This window comes from Photinus pyralis, unplaced genomic scaffold (assembly GCF_008802855.1).
Source record: "Photinus pyralis isolate 1611_PpyrPB1 unplaced genomic scaffold, Ppyr1.3 Ppyr1.4_LG5, whole genome shotgun sequence".
NCBI lineage: Eukaryota > Metazoa > Arthropoda > Insecta > Coleoptera > Lampyridae > Photinus > Photinus pyralis.
In genome coordinates, this window is record NW_022170596.1 from 45,448,701 (window position 1) to 45,456,569 (window position 7,869).

Here is a 7,869-nt window from a genome sequence, read left to right on the forward strand (position 1 = left end):
TTCCTATTCAAAATGTGGAGCTGGTTTCACGACCCTTAAGTGTATGCTTGAAACGCTTGATTTTTTAAGGTATTAAGGACGTTCCAAATCTGTGCTAAATTGAACGAGTTGAGCTTAATAAACTAAAATTGAAATTGAATGAAGTCCTTGAATTCTGACCAAGTTAATTAACTATCGAGACATTTTTAAGCAACCTTTGTAGTGGCGTTGTGGGCCACTAGAACTTGGAACAATTAGAACTCTGCAAAACTTCTACAAGTAATTTGTTCCTCACTGTACCTCTGTTTTTTTAGTTATACAGGCTGAATCCAATTCGAGGGCCACCATGGGGATCCCGGAAACTGTAAGAGATTGGTAGGTAGTTTAAATTTGGCAAAACTGCGTATTTTATTGCTTAACAAACTGACGTTTTGAAACTAAAAAAATTCCGACTACTTTCAGTGAAATTCAGAAAAAATGCTCTATCAAATGATACAAATTCCATAAGAAAAAAGAAAGCTGATGATGGTTAACCGGAGACGAAAACTAGCATCTTGTAGAGGGAAAAAAGTGGCCATAATTATGTGTCTTTTATTTTAAAATATCTTTTTAAATAACTTCGGTAAAAAATAAAAACGTTTTTGCAAAATTTTGTTTTTTTCGGGATATCTCCGAAAATAGGCGAATTTTTTTCAGTTTCAAAACGGTATTTTGTTTAGCATCAAAGTACGTAGCTTTGCCAAATTTAAACTACCTACCTATCTCTTACAGTTTCCGAGATCCCCATGGTGGTCCTTCAATTTGAATCAGCCTGTATAGGAATGCTATTTTATATGAATTCTTCTTGGAATATTTTTTTTCGTTGATTCAAACTGGATTCGTCTTTCCACTTCCCAATAATTGTTGATACAATCTTTATCAAGATACTTGCCTAAATTTATAATAAGACGAAAATCGCAACGTTTAGGAAAAAGAATTGGAAAAAAAGGTCGGAAAAGTCAAGTTCGTGGATTTAATGAGAACTTTTGACAGAGTAGAAAGGGAAAAAATGGCGGATGTGAAAATAGATAATAATTTAAAGGACGGAATGAAGGAGTTAAATTGAGAGACAAAAAGTAGGGTATAAGAATAGGAGAGAAGTCTTCTGGACAATAAAAGAACGGAGACAGGACTGTCTACCTAACCCAACCTTATTTAATTTTTACAGGAGAGGTATCGAGGAATCGTAGTGGGAAGAGGGAAGATATGGTGCCTGGCAAACTGTGATGAGACAGTAATAATGGCGGGGGAGAGGAAAATCAGATGAGATAAGAAAAGGAATGGAATTAAATGTCGAGAAATGTAAGATGACGAGGTTTAGGAAGAGTGGAGGAGGAAAAGGTGGTTTAACGGAAGTGGTGGAATGAAAGAGTAGAGAAAGTCAAAGAATTTAGAATACCAGATGCAAGGAATTAAAAAAAAGGGAGAAATCGTGATGAGAATAGGAAAGATAGATACAAAATCGAGTTCTGAACCAGAAAAGACCTTTTTTGATGTAATTGTGAAATCGGTGTTGATGTGGAGATGGAAGGAATGAGATGAAATAGAAGAATATATTACAAATGGATACTGGAACTAAAGAAAGAACACCAAATTACATAGTGGAGGAGGAAACAAAAATGGAGAAGATAAGGATAGAGTCCGACTCTCGGGGCGGTAAAATTTGAGGAAAGGAGAATAGTTACTGAAAGAACATTTATCGACGAAGATGAACACAAAAGAGATTTGGGGAACAAAAAAAATTTTATGAAGGAAACGGATACGAATGGGCAGAGGTCGAAAGTGGGAGATAAATAAGGGAAAGGACAGATGAAGAACTTAAAAAGGGACAAAGATATACAACAGAGGGAAAAATCGAGCATTGAAGAGGAAACAGAAGGTACAAGGAACTGATAACGAAGGGGGTGCCGAAATATCTAAGGAGGAGAAGCAAAAACATTACACTAATGGCGAGGTTCAGATGCGGAAACGAAGAGGGAGAAAAAAAAAATGGCAAGAACAAATTAAATGCAGACTATGTGGAGTGAAAATGAAGTGAAAAAGAAAGACATTGATCGTCTTATATTGGAATGCAAAGAGGTATACAGTGAACACGAAAACAATTTTAAACAAAAAGAATCATCTGCCATGTAGCACCCTCTCACAATGTACCTTGTGACTTTTCGTATGAAGGGATACGATTATCCATTAAACGGCACGTAACCTTTTTTGGGACGCTTATATGACCTTTTCTAGGCTTTTCTAGACTTTCTGGGTATTTCAAGTTCTGGACAGCGCTAGACTCATGGTGTTTCTGAACTGCGTGATAGATTTTCTGGAAAACGGCTACACAGACCCGAAAAGCCTTCTAAACGCTTTGTACAATAATTGTAGACCCTGAGAGCCCCCAGGCATTTAGAACCTATATCTTTATAACGTTATTCCAAATCCTTCTAGTACCATCCCATCAGAGCTGCTTAGACCCTTTCCTCATTTCCTTCGAAAGATTTATAGATTTGAGGTTCTGTCTAGGCAGAGTTTCTAGGCGTTTATAGAGCAGAACTCTTGAAAAAACCCAGAAAGCTCTAGACCTGGAGCACTTATGAAAGTTTTGACCACGTTTTAGAGTGCATTTTAGAGCTATAGAAACCTTACTACAGCCTCCTCCAAAGCTTGTTTTTAAGCACCTTACAGAATTTTGTAGCGCTATTGCGACGCATTCTAATTCAGAACACTTATTTTCAAACTTTGATAAATTATTGATTTTTAAAATACGTACAGGCCATTCCAGTGCTCTTTAGACCTGTCTAGCCCACTATATCTATCAATGAACTTCCAAGGCATTGTTGACGATGCCAGAGCATTTTAGTATGTTTCAGAGGTTTGTAGAAAGTGTTCAGTAGGGGCTCGACAAGTCTAGAAAGGATTTGAACAGTTCCTGAAAGATACTTAAGAGCTACTGGAAAGCAATTGATAGTCTCTAAAAAATGGGATGTTCGAAGGCTTTTTCAGAGCTTGGTTGTTCTCAGAATTGGCATACCTCCCGCAGACCAGTCTTTCATATACAAATCATCTCATTCTATAGCTTCCCGTATGAATTGGAAAAATGATGAAAATCTTTTTGATGATTCTTCTTAGAGCTTAGATGACATTTTCCTAGGGGACAGTACCAATAAATCAAAGAAAATTTCACAACTGGTTTTCCTGTTATACATAATGCTGCAATAATCATTAACTTAAAAATCTACACGGAAATGAAAAATCTAAAATACAGAATACCTAGCACTGTAATATGATAAACTACACCAATATAGACAACGAGCGACACTTCCGGGTAACGAATATTGACAAAAATTTAATCAATTAGTCCCTTGACCATTGTCTCCCTATTACTAAAAACAGAATTGGAAAATTCGAAAACGTTAGTGAGTTATCGTGTCCACAGACGGACGGATAGCCGAACGGACGGACAGAAAGTTTAAAATCATAAACTCGCTTTTTGTCGCTCCTAAGTATAGCACTATTTTAAACTTTAACAGGAAATTATATATAACTCTCGCCAGGAAAGATTGCCGGTCACAGAGCACTTGATCCCGATCTAGAATCTCTGTTTTTCGTAAGGTGCTAGCAACTTCCGGGATAGTATCGTGTCAATGTTGAACGAAAAGACTTTTTGTTCAACGCACAATCCTTTCCCAGAAGTCGCTCGCATCTTAATAAAAACAAAGATTGTAAATCGACACAAGGTGTGCTGTGACCGGCAATCTTTCCTGGCGAGAGTTATATGTGAGGTTGTTGTGTCGAGATCTTAAATACTCAGACTGGCAGACGGACAGATAGAAATGACACATGGATCAGCAATCTGTAAATCAGTACAAATTTAACTCAACAATTTCTTCTATAAAAATCGATAGTTACGGGTATAACGGAGATCATGCAGAGTTCTCCCACATTTGTGTAGCCATTCAAAGACTCGAACGAAAGTTAAGAATTCTTTTAAAAAAATGTGCCCTTTATTGTGTATATTAATAAAACTTAAAAAATATGACCTGTCACCCGTCATCTCATTTCTATCGACAGAAAGATATGCAAATAATGCGGAATGGTCGAATGGCAACTTTCTCCGAAAAGATTTTTTCCCATTTCGTTATCCCGGTCTTTTATGATTGCGTAAGAAGTAACGATCAGTTTTTGGCCTATAATAAAAGCTAGAAAAGAATTCTTTTTAACCAAAAAGTGAAACTGCCATTCACAAAGGCACTAAAAACTTTCGTTTGTCCGGTTTTCTAATATATTGCGCTACCGAATGTCGCTTAGTAATTATGGGTTTATGGCTTCACAATACCAATTGTGTTTTTGTATTCTTTTGCTTTTAAGTTTTCCTGCAGATTTTTTTTGCTGAAATTGTATAGAGGTAGTTAATTTTATAAAGTGCGGGTGTAAACGGTTCGTTTTTGCTAATTTTTTCTGTTTCAAAACAATATTTTACTATACGACGCATGGAGTAGATGTATGGTCTTGTGTCACAGGAGTCATATAAACAGGTGTGCAACTTGTAATTTTAATTTTTAGTTGACGCACGTAATTTATTGTGAGAAGGACGTCGTTTGTTTTTCCTCAATATTCTTTAATAACGTTAACGACCATTCGAGAACTAAAAAGAAAAGTAATTTCGAAACTTAGCTCGAGGAAAAAACAATATGATTTATATAAGTGTTATTCTAAGTCTGGGAACAAAAGAAAAAAGCAACCCCATCGTAATATAACTCAAACTCGGCCACCCTCCAATATCGAATGACAGTCTTCGATATGTTTTAGTATCGAACGGTAATAAAATCTAAAATGGCTGCGAGATGCGAGGGTTGTACATCTCACCCCAGCATCCCCGTTTCCCTGCACGTTTTACTCACCCCGTGACATGGCTCTACTGCCCATGAGTCATTGCGGGGGTGGACTCTTAGATTTAGAGCTTGACAGATGTATTGGTTTGCAGTAAATTAAGTTCTGTTCAGGTAGGGATTATTCTATCAAGTATGTATGATTTCGGTATAGTAAGTTGCGGAGAATTTTTTTAGAGACAGCCCTTAAAGGATTACGTTCTTTGTCTTCGCTTCTTACACCTGTGTGTTGATGATCGAATTTGCTACGGTAATACATTTCATTTATTTTGTTATACGGAAGTTGTATAAACTTTCAAGAAATGCGTCCACGTATAGTTAGCTAAGAACGTTTATTTTGTAGTGTCGGTTTTACGACTTTTATGGTCAAATAATCTGCGATAATTTCCGAGTGGCGAGCGCTCTTTACGCTTCACCTGTTTGTGTCTAATGTGCTGTTACATAAAAAACACTGGTAGTCAATGCTTAGTTCGAGAAATGCTAAATCTAGTCGTAGAGAAAATTAAAAAACACGGGACTATTTTATGTCGATGATTTGAGCATCTACCTCTCAATTTAAATAGACGCGTATTTCTTAAGTAACTCGGTTTCATTTATTTTAATTGATGTCAGCGCAACGGGAATTACACCCCCAACGAACACAAGCTGCGGACGAAACCGTAATTGACTCGACTGGAAAGAATTGAATTCATGAGCATTGCTATACATTCCAAATTCGCACATCACATTCCACGCGTATTTTCTCAAATAATTTTAGAGGGGGTTGGCGTCTAATGTTATTTGAACATTAAACATTAGTTAATATTTATAATGTCACGTGCTTAGGTTCCATGTATGCCAAAAGGGTGAATTTTAGACACATATGCAGGCGACTGTAATGTTGATTGTTGCTGGCCTTTCAACATTTCCAACCAGAATCCACCTCAATTCGATTCGCTAACAATTAAAAGTAACTAATTTTAAAACAACTGCATTTTTGCATTCCTTGCACATTTTATCACTTAAAACTAAATATACATTGTGTAAAGCGATGGGGTATACAAGAGGGAAGTTTTTTTTAAATATTGATTTATGAAAAAAATTTATTCTTCGTGATATTTTTTGTTTGCTTTGAAAGTACAAATAACGTTTCGATAATCTAAAATTTATTTATAGAAATCTGGAAAAATAATAATATTAATTTTTTTTATTGAAAGTTATCATTCTACATTATAATCAGGATAGCGTATTGCTATCAAACCACAAACAATCGAAACGTTATTGGTACTTTCAAAGCAAGCAAAAAATATCATGAAGAATAAATTTTTTTCATAAATCAATATTTAAAAAAATCCCTCTTGTATACCCCATCGCTTTACACACTGTATATCACATCTTTTAAAAGATTTGTGGCAGTAAGTAGGTCGTTGGTGAAAATCTCAGTCATAAGCTTACGTCCCAACCTGCAATTGTAGCTTAGATGTTGGAGCAGACAACCCGTACGGGTGGCACATCCTAACTGTACATGGAACGAGACGCCAATTTTTGAGTATGATCGTGTTTTCAAATTGATACCTCGTTCCTGTATGGTACAAACCTTAACAAAAATGGAACTTAAGCGTCTCTTAATAAAGATAACAGAAGTTGAGTAAGGTTTACACTTGGCATCCATAACTCATATTATGTAAAGTCGTTTAACCACATAATTAAATTAGTCACTTCTATTATTCAAAGAAGGAAAGCCTATTTCTGAAATTCTGCTGCCCACTTCCACCCGGAAATCGATAACAAGTGACGGCGTTAGTGGCACAATCCTAATGGATCACTCGATATTTGCCACATCTGAAAAATCGCATATCTCCTTTCATTACTTTTTTATTATTAACGAAACTTAACATTGTACACGTTAATCCAAAAATAAGTATGGAAAAAAATTATGTGGTAGAGAGGATCACAACAAGCACTTTTTCCTAATAAACCGAGGGTCCAACGTGTTTCGTTTGGGAGCCACTCTCAAAGAAGTGCTGAAATTTGCATTTCTGCTTGGAATAGGTTTTGGGGTATGCGCTTTCCGATTTTGCAAATTTTTTTTCAAAATTTCTACCACAAGAGGCCACACCTTTAAATGTGGGTGCGAAACAAAATTTTGGTTTTGACGAAATTTGGTATCTGAGGGTTTTGTGAAAATTAAAATCACGAATCGTAATTAGTTTTTGAAAATTAGAAACAAGAATTCACAGATTTCGCGATCAGCATCGGAGACATTGGAAATGATAACCGCATAACGCCATATGTAAAACACAAATAACCTCTATTAACCCGGGATCAGGTAAAGTTTCTGAATAATAAACCTCATAACTTGCTCGTAATCCTATTAAATAGATGTGCGAGAATCCTATAAATTGGAATTAACAGAACAATTGCGCACTATTAAGTAAGTACCGCATCGACGGTATCCGCGACTTTTCCTTAATCTAGCGATTGCGGTCGAGTACGGTACAATTATCACTTGATGCGACACCGCTGTCTTTTCTGCTTAAACGAAACTGGTAACTTCATACCCATACAAAACATTAGCATTTCCAATGCTAAAATTCCACTGCAATTTTTGACCGGACAACGAAAATGGAGATAATTCCACGAAATTTGTTGCGTACATTCTTGATGAGTTGAGGAACAAAATTGTCGAACAGTTTTTTTAATCATTTTTCAAACAAAAGTTATACTCATTTGAGGATTGGTCCTTCGGGTACCGAGGCACGTGGCGCAGTGGATGCGCTCACCGATGCTATTCGGAAGGTTGTGGGTTCGAATCCCGCTGCCGACTGCTCTGTCTGGGGTTTTGTCAGGGGGTTTTCCTCAGACATACGTAGCTTCGCATAATGCTAGCATTATGTTGAAATCTACGAGGCGAATGCTGGAGCAGTACTCTCCCCCTCAGCACCCTAACTCCGTTCCTTCCGTTCCAATCCCTAACTTTACCCATCCTTACAAT